The sequence below is a fragment of the Bufo gargarizans genome, chromosome 1 (genome assembly GCF_014858855.1).
Source record: "Bufo gargarizans isolate SCDJY-AF-19 chromosome 1, ASM1485885v1, whole genome shotgun sequence".
Taxonomy (NCBI): Eukaryota; Metazoa; Chordata; class Amphibia; order Anura; family Bufonidae; genus Bufo; species Bufo gargarizans.
In genome coordinates, this window is record NC_058080.1 from 211,052,036 (window position 1) to 211,069,869 (window position 17,834).

The following is a 17,834-nucleotide window of genomic DNA, read 5'->3' on the forward strand; positions in this document are numbered from 1 at the left end:
CAGCAAAAAGACACACCTTACCATTGAGGCCTTCTGCAATTTCGCTGATAAAGATATTAAACAATATGGGTCCCAGAACAGATCCCTGAGGTACCCCACTGGTAACAAGACCTTGGTCTGAATATACTCCATTGACTACAACCCTCTGTTGCCTGTCCCTCAGCCACTGCCTAATCCATTCAACTATATGGGAGTCCAAGCCCAAAGACTGCACTTTATTGATAAGCCTTCTATGTGGGACAGTATAAATAGCCTTACTAAATTCTAGATAAGCGATGTCTACTGCACCTCCTCCATCTATTATTTTAGTCACCAAATCAAAAAATGCAATAAGATTAGTTTGACATGATCTCCCTGAAGTAAACCCATGCTGTTTTTCATCTTTCAATCCATGGGATTTTAGATGTTCCACAATCCTCTCCTTAAGTATGGTTTCCATTAATTTCCCCACTATTGATGTCAGGCTTACTGGCCTATAGTTGCCCGATTCCTGTCTACTACCTTTCTTGTGAATGGGCACAACATTTGCTAATTTCCAATCTTCTGGGACAACTCCTGTTGCCAGTGATTGGTTAAATAAATCTGTTAATGGTTTTGCTAGTTCACCGCTGAGCACTTTTAATAGCTTTGGGTGTATCCCATCAGGCCCCTGTGACTTATTTGTATTAATTTTAGACAGTTGACTTAGAACCTCTTCCTCTGTAAAGACACATGCATCAAAAGATTCATTAGTCTTCTTTCCTAACTGAGGTCCTTCTCCTTCATTTTCCTTTGTAAAAACTGAACAGAAGTATTCATTGAGGCAGTCAGCTAGTTCTTTATCTTCTTCCATATACCTTCCTTCTTTTGTTTTTAATTTGGTAATTCCTTGTTTTAGTTTCCTTTTTTCATTTATGTATCTGAAGAATGCCTTATCGCCTTTTTTTCCTGACTGAGCTAATTTCTCTTCTGCCTGTGCTTTAGAAGCTCTTATAACTTGTTTGGCCTCTCTCTGCCTAATCTTATAAATTTGTCTGTCATCCTCGTTTTGTTTTGTTTTTAATAATTCCTAAATGCTATCTTTTTGTTTTTAATGATTTTGGCCACTTCTGCTGAGTACCACAGTGGTCTCTTCCTTTTTTTGCTTTTACTGACAAGCCTAATGCAATTTTCTGTTGCCTTCAATAGTGCCACTTTTAAGTAGTCCCATTTGTCCTGGACTCCAATGAAACTGTTCCAGTCTGATAGGGACTCGTATACCACTGATCTAATTTTAGAAAAGTAAGTTTTTCTAAAATCTAAAACTTTTGTTTTTGTGTGGTGTGAATAATGCAAATCACCCGTACATACTAAATGGTAAAACACTGGGTAACACTGACATGTAAAAGGACCTAGGAATTTTAATAAACAGCAAACTAAGCAGTAAAAACCAGTGCAGGCAGCTGCTGCCAGGGCCAATAAGATAATGGGTTGCATCAAAAGGGGCATAGATGCCTGTGATGAGAACATAGTCTTACCACTTTACAAATCACTAGTCAGACCACACATGGAGTACTGTGTACAGTTCTGGGCTCCTGTAAACGAGGCAGACATAGCAGAGCTGGAGAGGGTTCAGAGGAGGGCAACTAAAGTAATAACTGGAATGGAGCAACTACAGCACCCTGAAAGATTATCAACATTATGGTTATTCACTCTAAAAAAAAGACGACTGAGGGGAGATCTAATTACTATGTATAAATATTTCAGGGGGCAGTACAGAGATCTTTCCCATCATCTATTTATCCCCGTGACTGTGATGAGGGGACATCCTCTGCATCTGGAGGAAAGAAGGTTTGTACACAAACATAGAAGAGGATTCTTTACGGTAAGAGCAGTGAGACTATGGAACTCTCTGCCTGAGGAGGTGGTGATGGTGAGTAGGGATGAGCGAACTCGAACTGTATAGTTCGGGTTCGTACCGAATTTTGGGGTGTCCGTGACACGGACCCGAACCCGGACATTTTCGTAAAAGTCCGGGTTCGGGTTCGGTGTTCGTCGCTTTCTTGGCGCTTTTGTGACGCTTTCTTGGCGCTTTTTGAAAGGCTGCAAAGCAGCCAATCAACAAGCGTCATACTACTTGCCCCAAGAGGCCGTCACAGCCATGCCTACTATTGGCATGGCTGTGATTGGCCAGAGCACCATGTGACCCAGCCTCTATTTAAGCTGGAGTCACATAGCGCCGCCCGTCACTCTGCTCTGATTAGCGTAGGGAGAGGTTGCGGATGCGACAGTAGGGCGAGATTAGGCAGATTAACTCCTCCAAAGGACTTCACTTGATTAATCGATCGATCTGCAGCTGTGCATCATTGAGCTGCTGAAATTCAAATGCTCACTCACTGTTTTTAGGCTGCCCAGACCGTTTGTCAGTCACTTTTTTCTGGGGTGATCGGCGGCCATTTTGTGTCTTGTGCGGTGCTGCGACCAAGTGCATCCAAGCTGCGACCAAGTGCATTTAACCCTCAATGGTGTGGTTGTTTTTTGGCTAAAGCCTACATCAGGGTGAAGCTGTCACACCAAGTGCATTTAACCAGCAATAGTCTGTTCATTTTTTGGCCATATACTAAATCAGGGGCAAGCTGCGCCTGTCACCAAGTGCATTTAACCCTCAATGGTGTGGTTGTTTTTTGGCCATATACTACATCAGGGGCAAGCTGTGCCTGTCACCAAGTCATTTAACCCTCAATGGTGTGGTTGTTTTTTGGCTAAAGCCTACATCAGGGTGAAGCTGTCACACCAAGTGCATTTAACCAGCAATAGTCTGTTTATTTTTTGGCCATATACTACATCAGGGGCAAGCTGCGCCCGTCACCAAGTGCATTTAACCCTCAGTAGTGTGGTTGGTCAAGCTATCACACCAAGTGCATTTAACCAGCAATAGTCTGTTCATTTTTTGGCCATATACTAAATCAGGGGCAAGCTGCGCCCGTCACCAAGTGCATTTAACCAGCAATAGTCTGTTCATTTTTTGGCCATATACTACATCAGGGGCAAGCTGCGCCCGTCACCAAGTGCTTTTAACCCTCAGTAGTGTGGTTGGTCAAGCTGTGACACCAAGTGCATTTAACCAGCAATAGTCTGTTCATTTTTTGTCCATATACTACATCAGGGGCAAGCTGCGCCCGTCACCAAGTGCATTTAACCAGCAATAGTGTAGTTATTTTTTGGCCATATCCCAGTCTAATTCTGTCACTAAATCCATACCGGTCACCCAGCGCCTAAATACTAGGCCTCAAATTTATATCCCGCTAAACCTGTCGTTACCGCTGTACTGTTGTGGCTGGGCAAGTTATTTAGTGTCCGTCAAAGCACATTTTTTGTTCAGGGTTGAAATACAATTCCCAATTTAGCAATTTCATAATTTAGTGGTTTCTGCTATATCAGAGCTATTTGAAATCTATCCCTAAAAGGGTATATAATATTCAAGGTGCACATAGGGTCATTCAGAATAACTTCACACACACTCTACTGTGCATTTCCAAGTCCAATTCTGTTAGTAAATCCATACCGGTCACCCAGCGCCTAAATACTAGGCCTCAAATTTATATCCCGCTAAATCTCTCGTTACCGCTGTCCTGTTGTGGCTGGGAAAGTTATTTAGTGTCCGTCAAAGCACATTTTTTGTTCTGGGTTGAAATACAATTCCCAATTTAGCAATTTCATAATTTAGTGGTTTCTGCTATATCAGAGCTATTTGAAATCTATCCCTAAAAGGGTATATAATATTCAAGGTGCACATTGGGTCATTCAGAATAACTTCACACACACCCGCTACTGTGTATTTCCAAGTCTAATTCTGTCACTAAACCCATACCTGTCACCCAGCGCCTAAATACTAGGCCTCAAATTTATATCCTGCTAAATCTCTCGTTAACGCTGTCCTGTTGTGGCTGGGAAAGTTATTTAGTGTCCGTCAAAGCACATTTTTTGTTCTGGGTTGAAATACAATTCCCAATTTAGCAATTTCATAATTTAGTGGTTTCTGCTATATCAGAGCTATTTGAAATCTATCCCTAAAAGGGTATATAATATTCAAGGTGCACATTGGGTCATTCAGAATAACTTCACACACACCCGCTACTGTGTATTTCTAAGTCTAATTCTGTCACTAAACCCATACCTGTCACCCAGCGCCTAAATACTAGGCCTCAAATTTATATCCTGCTAAATCTCTCGTTAACGCTGTCCTGTTGTGGCTGGGAAAGTTATTTAGTGTCCGTCAAAGCACATTTTTTGTTCTGGGTTTAAATACAATTCCCAATTTAACAATTTCATAATTTAGTGGTTTCTGCTATATCAGAGCTATTTGAAATCTATCCCTAAAAGGGTATATAATATTCAAGGTGCACATTGGGTCATTCAGAATAACTTCACACACACCCGCTACTGTGTATTTCCAAGTCTAATTCTGTCACTAAACCCATACCTGTCACCCAGCGCCTAAATACTAGGCCTCAAATTTATATCCTGCTAAATCTCTCGTTACCGCTGTCCTGTTGTGGCTGGGAAAGTTATTTAGTGTCCGTCAAAGCACATTTTTTGTTCTGGGTTGAAATACAATTCCCAATTTAGCAATTTCATAATTTAGTGGTTTCTGCTATATCAGAGCTATTTGAAATCTATCCCTAAAAGGGTATATAATATTCAAGGTGCACATTGGGTCATTCAGAATAACTTCACACACACCCGCTACTGTGTATTTCCAAGTCTAATTCTGTCACTAAACCCATACCTGTCACCCAGCGCCTAAATACTAGGCCTCAAATTTATATCCTGCTAAATCTCTCGTTAACGCTGTCCTGTTGTGGCTGGGAAAGTTATTTAGTGTCCGTCAAAGCACATTTTTTGTTCTGGGTTGAAATACAATTCCCAATTTAGCAATTTCATAATTTAGTGGTTTCTGCTATATCAGAGCTATTTGAAATCTATCCCTAAAAGGGTATATAATATTCAAGGTGCACATTGGGTCATTCAGAATAACTTCACACACACCCGCTACTGTGTATTTCCAAGTCTAATTCTGTCACTAAACCCATACCTGTCACCCAGCGCCTAAATACTAGGCCTCAAATTTATATCCTGCTAAATCTCTCGTTAACGCTGTCCTGTTGTGGCTGGGAAAGTTATTTAGTGTCCGTCAAAGCACATTTTTTGTTCTGGGTTGAAATACAATTCCCAATTTAGCAATTTCATAATTTAGTGGTTTCTGCTATATCAGAGCTATTTGAAATCTATCCCTAAAAGGGTATATAATATTCAAGGTGCACATTGGGTCATTCAGAATAACTTCACACACACCCGCTACTGTGTATTTCCAAGTCTAATTCTGTCACTAAACCCATACCTGTCACCCAGCGCCTAAATACTAGGCCTCAAATTTATATCCTGCTAAATCTCTCGTTAACGCTGTCCTGTTGTGGCTGGGAAAGTTATTTAGTGTCCGTCAAAGCACATTTTTTGTTCTGGGTTGAAATACAATTCCCAATTTAGCAATTTCATAATTTAGTGGTTTCTGCTATATCAGAGCTATTTGAAATCTATCCCTAAAAGGGTATATAATATTCAAGGTGCACATTGGGTCATTCAGAATAACTTCACACACACCCGCTACTGTGTATTTCCAAGTCTAATTCTGTCACTAAACCCATACCTGTCACCCAGCGCCTAAATACTAGGCCTCAAATTTATATCCTGCTAAATCTCTCGTTACCGCTGTCCTGTTGTGGCTGGGAAAGTTATTTAGTGTCCGTCAAAGCACATTTTTTGTTCTGGGTTGAAATACAATTCCCAATTTAGCAATTTCATAATTTAGTGGTTTCTGCTATATCAGAGCTATTTGAAATCTATCCCTAAAAGGGTATATAATATTCAAGGTGCACATTGGGTCATTCAGAATAACTTCACACACACCCGCTACTGTGTATTTCCAAGTCTAATTCTGTCACTAAACCCATACCTGTCACCCAGCGCCTAAATACTAGGCCTCAAATTTATATCCTGCTAAATCTCTCGTTACCGCTGTCCTGTTGTGGCTGGGAAAGTTATTTAGTGTCCGTCAAAGCACATTTTTTGTTCTGGGTTTAAATACAATTCCCAATTTAACAATTTCATAATTTAGTGGTTTCTGCTATGTCAGAGCTATTTGAAATCTATCCCTAAAAGGGTATATAATATTCAAGGTGCACATTGGGTCATTCAGAATAACTTCACACACACACGCTTCTGTGCATTTCCAAGTCTAATTCTGTCACTAAATCCATACCGGTCACCCAGCGCCTAAATACTAGGCCTCAAATTTATATCCCGCTGAATTTGAATACAATACATTGGGCCAAATAATATATTTGTTGTTGTGGTGAACCATAACAATGAGAAAAACATCTAGTAAGGGACGCGGACGTGGACATGGTCGGACATGGTGGGTGACGTGAAGCCTCATTCTCTGCTATGACATGCAGACTGATTCTCTGCTGTCATGAAGCCAGATTGTCTGTTACGGGACCTCTCTGCTCTGCCTGTGTGCTAGGCCTAAATATATGCCAATGGACTGTTGCAGTGGTGGGTGACGTGAAGCCTCATTCTCTGCTATGACATGCAGACTGATTCTCTGCTGTCATGAAGCCAGATTGTCTGTTACGGGACCTCTCTGCTCTGCCTGTGTGCTAGGCCTAAATATATGCCAATGGACTGTTGCAGTGGTGGGTGACGTGAAGCCTCATTCTCTGCTATGACATGCAGACTGATTCTCTGCTGACATGAAGCCAGATTGTCTGTTACGGGACCTCTCTCCTCTGCCTGTGTGCTAGGCCTAAATATATGCCAATGGACTGTTGCAGTGGTGGCTGACGTGAAGCCTCATTCTCTGCTATGACATGCAGACTAATTCTCTGCTGACATGAAGCCAGATTGTCTGTTACGGGACCTCTCTCCTCTGCCTGGGTGCTGGGCCTAAATTTATGACAATGGACTGTTGCAGTGGTGGCTGACGTGAAGCCTGATTCTCTGCTATGACATGCAGACTGATTCTCTGCTGACATGAAGCCAGATCCTCTGTTACGGGACCTCTCTCCTCTGCCTGGGTGCTGGGCCTAAATTTATGACAATGGACTGTTGCAGTGGTGGCTGACGTGAAGCCTGATTCTCTGCTATGACATGCAGACTGATTCTCTGCTGACATGAAGCCAGATCCTCTGTTACGGGACCTCTCTCCTCTGCCTGGGTGCTGGGCCTAAATTTATGAAAATGGACTCTTACAGTGGTGGGTGACGTGAAGCCTGATTCTCTGCTATGACATGAAGACTGATTCTCTGCTGACATGAAGCCAGATTGTCTGTTACGGGACCTCTCTCCTCTGCCTGGGTGCCGGGGCCTAAATATCTGAGAATGGACTGTTCCAGTGGTGGGTGACGGGAAGCCAGATTCTCTGCTATGGAACCTCTCTCCAATTGATTTTGGTTAATTTTTATTTATTTAATTTTTATTTTAATTAATTTCCCTATCCACATTTGTTTGCAGGGGATTTACCTACATGTTGCTGCCTTTTGCAGCCCTCTAGCCCTTTCCTGGGCTGTTTTACAGCCGTTTTAGTGCCGAAAAGTTCGGGTCCCCATTGACTTCAATGGGGTTCGGGTTCGGGACGAAGTTCGGATCGGGTTCGGATCCCGAACCCGAACATTTCCGGGATGTTCGGCCGAACTTCTCGAACCCGAACATCCAGGTGTTCGCTCAACTCTAATGGTGAGTACAATAAAAGAACTCAAGAGGGGCCTGGATGTATTTCTGAGAGGGGTCGTTGATCCAGGGAGTTATTCTGATTGCCTTATTTGAGACGGGAATAAATTTTTCCCCCCTTAAGTGGGGAAAATTGGCTTCTACCTCACAGGGTTATTTTGCCTTCCTCTGGATCAACTTGCAGGATAACAGGCCGAACTGGGTGGACAATTGTCTTTTTTCAGCCTTATATACTATGTTACTATGCTACCTCCTACTCAGTGGACATCCTCCTGTTCCCAACAGAAACAGGGCAGAGTATTGTCTAAAATCTTATTTAATTGTGTAAACCTTGTGTAGTCTTCTATAGAGCATAATAGTTTACCTGTCAACTTTTCCTGAGTCTTCACTTCAATCTCTATGCTCCCACTATGCTCCATTGTTTACAACCCAAACTTCCAGGTTGTGGGCACAGATGAGCAGCAGCCACAAAACTTCCCTTATTGATTTTTGCTACTACACTCTTCCCTGGGCCAAAACCTCTGCCAACTACACCCTCCATTATCCCCTTGTCGTCTCCTCCTAATGTTTCCTCATACACAGCTTTGATATGACAAGCTGTGGACTCCACTTAACCTGCATTCCAAGATCAAATAGGTTTGACATTACAACTAGGGATATACAACTAGGGTTATATATTTTCCGTTTCCCTGCCTGGTCCGGCAGTTTACAAGTGGTACCTTGGAACCGAACCCAAATGTTTTTTACAGTATAAATCAATTTCTGAAGTTATTATGCGAAGTCTCGCGAGACTTCGCGAAGTAATAACTTCGGCTCATTGGAGCCAATACATTCTAATACTGTACAGAGCGCTCACTCCCTACAGTATTGAAAGTTTTATGCAAATCAAATCGCTCATCCCTAATTGCAACCATTCAGGCGGGGATTCAGGGGAGATCACGGGCAGCCTGGTCATGAAGTCAGAGGAAATACAATCTCCCCAGAGGGAGCAGTCATGTGACCACTCTCCCAATCTCCAGAGTCAGACAGAAAAAGTAGTGCAAATACATTAGTAAACTGCGGGACCTGGCAAGGGAAGTACAGGCAAAGGGAAAATGTATACCTGGATAACACCTACAGTATAAAGGGGTTCTCCGGGTTTTTTATATTGATGACCTATCCTCAGGATAGGTCATCAATTCAATATCAGATTGATGGGGGTCTGATACCCAGCACCCCTGCAGATTAGCCATATAAAGGGAAGGTGCACACAGTGCACACATGCCGTCTCCCTTCTCTCTTCCTGCTTGCCATAGACATAGCAACAATGAGCAGGAAGAGAGAAGGAAGACAACATGCGCCTTCCCTTCATACAACTGATCGGCAGGGGTGCTGGGTGTCAGACCCCCGCCGGTCTGATATTGATGACACACAGCCGATGACTTGCTATTCTGAAATAGGCAACAAATTTCCAGCAAAATGTCCTCCTACCAACTACAACTGGGCAATATGGTCATCGGCAACGGAGGGAACAATGTGGCTTTGCTACAAAGTGCATGTCATGAATTTGGTGGTGCACCTCTTTTTAAAACATAGAAACATAGAATGTGTTGGCAGATAAGAACCATTTGGCCCATCTAGTCTGCAAATATTATGGCTTGTAATTATGCATATTAGAACAGTCTGCCTTTGCACTGCTTTATCTGCGACATTCCAACTTGCTGGTTTTTCATCTTGCATATGCTGGACTGTCTATATGAACAGTGTAAAGTGGTCAGTGATTACATCATGCATCAAACCATCAAAAGCATGTACTATTTTGAGCTCAGGCAGTGGCAACTTATCACGAACATATGTTGTGTACTCAGCCCCTTTAGAGCGGCCACCAGATTTGTGAGAAGGGACAACAACGGAATCAACAAGATCACCCCCATGATACTTATTTTGGAGCAAATGCTCATGCTGATGCAAGATGGGTTGGTGGAAGAAGAGCTTCCATATCTTTCTCACCACCCTGTTGCAGTCGAGTACCTGCATAGACAATGCTGTATGCAGGAGGAACTAGAGGAAGGATTATGAGGTATTTTGAGGTGAGTCAATTGATTCAAAACTAATTGGATTAGTTAAAAATTTCACAAAAATTAGTCCACCAAATGAATCCAATGTTTTTGTGATTTGCTTTGGGCAAATTGCATAAAAACAGCAGTCAGGGCCATTTTACTGTAAATATTGGCTGGCAAAACCATAAGGGAGTGAGAAGATGGAGGATAACATGGTACTGGGAGGAAGACAGACTGATCAGTTAATTTGGGGGCAGTAGTCAGGCAGGTCCTTCTGATGGGAAAGAAGAATCTCCATTCTGTGTTCAGCTTGTAACCTAGAAGGATGTCTTTTGGCAGTGTCTGACAAAAAGCTATCACAGACACAAGCCACTATTGTAGTTTGATAGGGACATAATAAAATGATTATAGTTAGAGAATAAGAAGATATAAATATATATATTTAGGGACTTTGATCAGGGAAATCATATAGAGAGGGTGAGGGACTGGTCACTCAGAGTTGTGTGTTTAATATAGCTGGCAACTAGTCTTGCATTACATACCTGCAAAAAAACAAACTCATTTTGTTCTGTATATGAACAGACAACTTTAAAAAAAAGTTTTTAGAGTTCATGGGCTTATTGCCAGTACCCCAATAGCATACGGTACATTCTGATCCAAATGCTGGACAATTGTTTATTTTTATTCAGTTTAAATTTATTGTTTGTTTGTAATTGGGCATTTCAGTGAATTATACTTTTGTTACTGAATTAGTTGCATATTACTATAAGATAACAGGTAGTTACACTAAAAGCAATACTATAGTAACACTATTTTTTTTTACCCATATTATTAAATGCATTGCATATTACTGCAAGATAACGGGTAGTAACAGCAAAAGCAATACTGCAATAACACAATTTTTATGCTCATGTTATTAAACGTGTTGCATATTTCTGCAAGCTAATGGGTAGTTACAACCAAAGCAATACTGCAATAATGCCATTTTTATACTTGTGTTATTAAATGTGTTGCATATTACTGCAAGATAATGCATAGTCATAGCAAAAGTAATACTGTATCAACGCACATTAAATTTTTAGTGTTAAAAACATGCTGTATTGCTACATAATGCCATGTAGTTCAAAGACATTTTACTGCATTCTCATACCCGTGTTGGTGAACGTTATGCTGCATCATATTGTGCAGTACAGACCTTTCACTCCAAATATTGCATTCTTATACCCTTGTTAGTGAATGCATTACTGCAACAAAACGTGAAGTTTAAAGACATTTTACTGCTAAAATTGCACTGTTATATCCATGTTACTGAACGCATTATATTACTATAATATAGTTCATACACATTTTACTGCAGAAACTGCATTATTAGTAAATTGTCAATACCAGTGTGCAATGTTTTTGTAGAAGAGGAAACACATTTAATTGTGCCTCTGTCTTTATATTACAGAAAAATACTTGCAATTTTGCTAGTATCATTTAATAATCTGTGTACCATACCTGTGAATTTTTATTTATAGGAAACTTATGGCTTTTCATTATAGGCCTCATAATAAAATGTCTGGAAATACGAAGAGTGGAAAATGAAAGGCCCATGCCTCATCTTCCAAAAGTCAGAATGTGGGTAGTTGCAGCACCAGTAATCCTGCCAATAGTAGTAGGTGCAGTTGGCCGCAGTTGGCCCTGGCTTCTAATAGGTGCCACATTATTATTGAGGACAAAGAGAATGAGATTGTGGACTGGATGGCTCACTAATTTTCTCAGTCACAGCAGGAGGATTTGAATGTCACTTCTGAATCTGATTCTTTGCCTAGAAGCCAAGGGTCACAGCACTCCTCCTGCTCTTATGTAATGCAATCACAGAGAAGCACTTCAGTTGCATCCTCTTTATCTTCACTACCCGCTCCAAGTGGGGCTCCTTCTTTTTCCTAAGAGGCAATAAAAACCCAAGTGCCATGGAAGATACTCAAGTCTCCCTGTTCATGACTTGTGTGAGAACGGTCAGTGTTTAGACTGCTGAAAGGAGGAGGTTCAGGCTGTGTTGGTAATGGTGTTAGTAGTTGCACTTAAAGGCACAGTAGTGACAGTAGGGGCAGTGGTAGCGACAGTGACAGTGAGGGCAAAAACTAAGCAGGGAATAGGGAGTGGGATCAAAGAGCCGACAAAGACATATCACAGTCGGGTAAAAGTAGTGTGGAGGGTGACAATAAATATGATCTGGGAGCCACATTAAGATACTGAGGAGGAGGTAACAGCAGAGGAGGAGATGGTGGCCACGTCGTCAATAAAAAGCAGAGACAACATAAGGCCAGAACCTCCCCAAAAACTGCCAGGGCCATATCTTTTTATTTTATGTTTAGCTCAGGAACTGGTGATGCTGCTAATACTGGGGGTGCAGGCTCAAAACATGCCAGACCTAATCCAAACTCGATTGCCACTAGCTGTATACAGCGTGTGCAAGTATATCCCATTAGGCAGTTTTTCTCCCTAGTGCCAGAAGACAGAAGCATTGCCATGTACAAGAGCTGCAGGCTGAAAATAAGTGTGTCTTCCTTCTCCCAGTCTCCTTTGCAGCAGCCAGGCTGCATCCACTTGCAGTACAGTGTGTGTGTAATCCTCATCATCAGTTAGTGCTTCTCCCGCTCAAACTACTTCTCCTCCTAGTACTTCTCTCCATCAACAACCATCAATAATGGAATGCATGGCCAGGAAACAACGCTACACACACAGGAATCCGCTGGTGTACAAGCTTAATTCACACCTGACACAGTTGCTGGCGGTGCAGCCTCTGAAGCACTACTTAGTGGATTCTGCAGCCTTTAGTGAGCTGATGTTGTGTGCTCAGCTTCGCTTTACCTTGCTAGCATTACTTCTCAAAAAAAGCCAACCCTGGCTTGTACTGTCAAGTGGTGGAGAATATGGGCCACTCCTTGGAATTCTCGCTGTGTGGCAAGGTGCACGCCATGGTGGACACCTGGAGCAGCTGTTATGGGCAGAGACAATACATGTCTTTCATGGCCCACTAGGTAATGGTTTTCGTATCGAAGCAGGACCACAACAACAAGTCCAGCTCCTATTGACACACAAATGTTTGTGTTGGTCTGGTTCCCACACCAGGTGCTTATCTGCCTCCTCCATATCCTCCTCCATGGACATATCCTCGTCCCCAAAAGAAGCAGGGCAGAGGGTCGCTCCCACTCCCTCTCCCTTCTATCATATTTGTAAAGTGGCAGGGGCGTTGCTAGGGTCTCAAAAGATCCGGGGCACAAGCCCCAATAAATATGTCCCCCCCCCCCCCCGCACTTTGCTGTACTTACTATACAGCAGCACTTACCTGTCACATCCAGGGCCTCCAGGTGATGTCTCCTCTCTGTCATCATCTTCTCTGTAGATCTTCTCCACTCGGTCCGGACACTTCTCTCAGCCGCCTCGTCTCTGCAGAGTGTGACACACAGATATCTTAGCTTCCTCACATTCTATCATTATCCCCCAACTGGAGTCTCCACAGTCTTATCTTGCTGCTTGCTGTGCCCCCCCCCCCCCCCCCCCAGGTTTGTAGCTATAGGGGGTGCAGAGCTAGCAGTCGCTACCGGGCCCAGGAGCCTGAAGGGGCCCAAAGACACTTGTGCTGCATAAGAAGACACACAAAGCACTGAGGGAAGGGGAGCCCAAGCTGAACTCTTGCACCGGGGCCCATGAGCCTTTAGTTACGCCCCTGCCCCCCCAATACCCCCAAATACTATCCTGAAGAAACATTACTGCCCCCCATAGTAATAGTGCTCCTCATAGTCCCACCAATAGTAATTCCCTTCTAGAATGCCTTCATTAGTAACACTGCCCCCAACTGTGATAATGCTCCTCAACAATGCCCCCATTATTAGAAGAGTCCCATATTAATAATACCCTCACAGAGTCCCCAGTAGAAATAAGGCCCCCTATTGTTCCCCAGTGTTAATAAAGCTCCCTACAGACCCCTCAGTAGTAATAAGGCCACCATAGTGCAGTTAGTAGAAATAAGGCAGATCTATAGGACCCTCCTATAGAGCCCCCAGTAGTAATAAGACTGCCTATAATGTCCCCTGGATCTGCAGTGCCCCCTGCAGTTATACTCCACTCTCCACCATACAGTCCCATGTAAATAACATCACCTCCTCCCCAGCCGCCTCCAACGCACAATCCAATGTAAACATCACCCCCTAAAGCTACTTTCACACTTGCGTTCGTGCGGATCTGTCCTGTACTTGTACAGGACGGATCCGCACCAATAATACAAACGAATGCATCCGTTCAGGACCGATTCGTTTGTATTAGATTTGAATTTCTAAGTCTCAATACGGATCCGTCCTGACTTACATTGAAAGTCAATGGGGGACGGAACTGTTTACAATTGCACCATTTTGTGTCAATGCAAAGGGATCCGTCCCCATTGACTTACATTGTAAGTCAGGACGGATACATTTGGCCATGCGGACACAAAAACGCTGCGTGCAGCCGTTTTGGAGGCGGACCCTAAAATGCTGCACGCAGCGTTTTTGTGTCCGCAGGGCCATATGTATCCGTCCTGACTTACAATGTAAGTCAATGGGGACGGATCCCTTTGCATTGACACAAAATGGTGCAATTGTAAACGGTTCCGTACCCCATTGACTTTCAATGTAAGTCAGGACAGATCCGTAGTGGGACTTAGAAATTCAAATCTAATACAAACAAATCGGTCCTGAACGGATGCACTCTGAATGGATCCGCATCCATTCAGAATGCATTGGGGTTAAACTGATGCATTTGGGACTGCTTGTGAGAGCCTTGAAACGGATCTCACAAGCGGATCCCCAAATGCAAGTGTGAACGTAGCCTAAACATTAAGTCCCATGTACATAAACATCATTCCCCCCCACCATCCACTTTCAACATACAGTCCCATGTAAATAACATCACTCCCTTCCCCAGCCACCTCAAGCACACAGTTCCATGTCAATAACATCCCTCCCTTCAGCCCTAACATACATCCCAGTTAAATAACTACAACTCCCAGCATCTGCCTCTCCCTTAACTTACCTCTCCTCATGTACAGATATCACCATTAGGCTCCTTCTCCTCTTCATTTCGGTCCAATCCTGCACTAGTCACATGATGGTGACATCATCCAGGTCATCCTATCAGGTCATCCTATCACAGCCTGTTTTTCTGATCACATGACCTGTGATGTCACCACAGGTCCTTCGCCTCTTCCCAGTGTAACATTCAATTGTATTGCCGTTCTGTGTACGGCAATACAGTTGTATCTAGCAGGCAGGCAGGACATTCGGAGCATGGGACAAAACATCCGGGGCCCAGGCCCCGAATGTTTTAACCTAGCGACGCCCCTGTAAAGTGGAACGTTGAAATGTCGTGTTAGAACTGATGGATCTTGGTGAGTATAGCCAGACAGCTGATCAGTTGTTAATGTGCATCAAACAGTAAACATCCTGCTGGCTGTCCTCCTGCCAACTCCAACTGGACAAGGTGGTCAGCAACAATGGCAAGAACATCATGGCTACGCTGCATTTGGGGGAAATAACAAATGCTCCCTGCATGTTCACAAGATCAGTTTAGTCATGCAATGCCTTTTGAAAAAGTACACTGTGGCTTGCAGAGGGTGCTGGCCATGTCCAGGAGACTGTCCATGCATTATGTGGCAAGGAACTCCGTCCTGAACTTGCAGCAGAACAGTCTGCCATTGCAACGCTTGATCCATGACGTTCCAACTTATTGGAATTCCACCCTGCATATGCTATAGCCTCTGTACAAGTAGCATAACGCCATGAATGATTTTGTTATGCACCAGACCACCTCAGTAGGGAGAATGTGTTCTTTTGACGCCAGGCAGTGGCAACTCATCAGAAGACACCTGTCACGTACTCAAGCACTTTAAAGAGTCCACCAGATTTGTTAGTGGGGACAAATGGGGCATGAACAATGTCATCCCACTGTTTTTATCTTAGAGTAGATGCTCATGCTGGTGCTACAAGGAGCTGCTGGAGGAGGAGCAGAAGGAGGTGGAATTGCTTGTGCAGGAGGACAAGACTGATGATGATGATGATAATGAGATGATGACCAATCATCTCAGTGGGAAGCGGAGCCGGAAAGAATTAGGACCAAAGGCACACTGGCGAGCATGGCAAGCTGTATGCTTGCTTGCTTACATATTGACAGGCGTATCCGTACCATCAAGCAATCTGAAGATTACCGAATAGCCATGCTCTTGCACATATCATGTTCCCTGACCCTATAGACTTCTGGGCAGGCAGATTGGAACAGTGACTGTAACTGGCCTGGTATGCTGTCTCCAGGGCCGGTTTTAGACAAAATGTGGCCCTGGGAAAAATCAAAATTGGGGCCCCAAATCTTGTAGTAATGTACTTACAACACAGTTACATTCTGTCGATGTCCTTCCTCACAGATTTACACCCCATAAAGCTTCTCACACAGTTCTTAACCCTCATGGCCCCATAATATGCCACATGTCGACTCCCCTCAAAGCAATGAGTTCTCCTCACTCACGGCATCTGAGAATGTTAACCCTTTCATGACCAAGGGTCATTGATGCCCCAGTGTCCAGGTCAAAATTTACAAATCTGACATGCGTCACTTTATGTGGCAATTGCTTTGGAACACTTTTATTTATCCAAGTCATTCTGAGATTGTTTTCTCCTGACATATTGTACTTCATAATAGTCATAAATTTGAGTCAATATATTTCACCTTTATTTATGAAAAAATCCAAAATTTATCAAAAATTTTGAAAAATTCACAATTTTCAAAATTTCTATTTCTCTGCTTCTAAAACAGAAAGTCGTACCTAATAAAATATTTATTACTTAACATTTCCCATATGTCTACTTTAAAATTTTTAAGAAAATTTCCAAAACCCACTTTTTAAGGACCAGTTCTGGTCTGAAGTCACTTTGTGGGCCTTACATAGTAGAAACCCCCATAAATGACCCCATTGGAGAAACTACACCCCTCAAGTTACTTAAAACTGATTTTGCAAACTTTGTTAACCCTTTAGGTGTTCCACAAGAATTAAAGGAAAATGGAGATGAAATTTCTAAATTTCACTTTTTTGGCAGATTTTCAATTTTATTACATATTTTTTTCTTTAACACATTGAGGGTTAACAGCCAAACAAAACTCAACATTTATTACCCTGATTCTGCAGTTTACAGAAACACCCTACATGTGGTCGTAAACTGATGTAAGGGCGCACGGCAGGGCGCAGAAGGAAAGGAACGCCATATGGTTTTTGGAAGGCAGATTTTGCTAAACTGGTTTTAGATGCCATATCCCATTTAAAGCCCCCCTGATGCACCCTTACAGTAGAAACTCCCAATAAAAGTGACCCTATTTTGGAAACTAGGGGATAAGGTGTCAGTTTTATTGGTACTATTGTGGGGTACATATACATTTTTATTGCTCTATATTAAGTTTTTTGTGAGGCAAGGTAACTGAAAAATAGCGGTTTTGTCACAAATGTTATTATTTTTTTTACAAGATTCATCTGACAGGGTAGATAATGTGCTATATTTATAGAGCAGGTTGTTACGGACGCAATAATATCAAATATGTCTACTTTGTTTGTTTCAGTTTTACATACTAAAGCAATTTTGAAAAAGAAATTATGTTTTTGTGTGTCCATTTTCTGAACACCTTATGTTTTTTATTTTTCTGCCAATCGTCTTGTGCAGGGGCTCGTTTTTTGCAGAAAGAGTTGAGGTTTTTATTGGTACAATTTTTGGGTACATATGATTTTTTGATCATTCATTATTACACTTTATGGGGCAAGGTGACCAAAAAATTGGCTGTTTTGGAACAGTTTTTATTTATAAATTTTTACAGCGTTTATCTGAGGGGTTAGGTCATGTGACATTTTTATAGAGCAGATCGTTTTGGATGTGGCAATACCTAATATGTATACTTTTTCTTATTTATTTAAGTTTTACACAATAATAGCATTTCGGAAACAAAAAAAATGATGTTTTAGTGTCTCCATAGTCTGAGAGCCATAGCTTT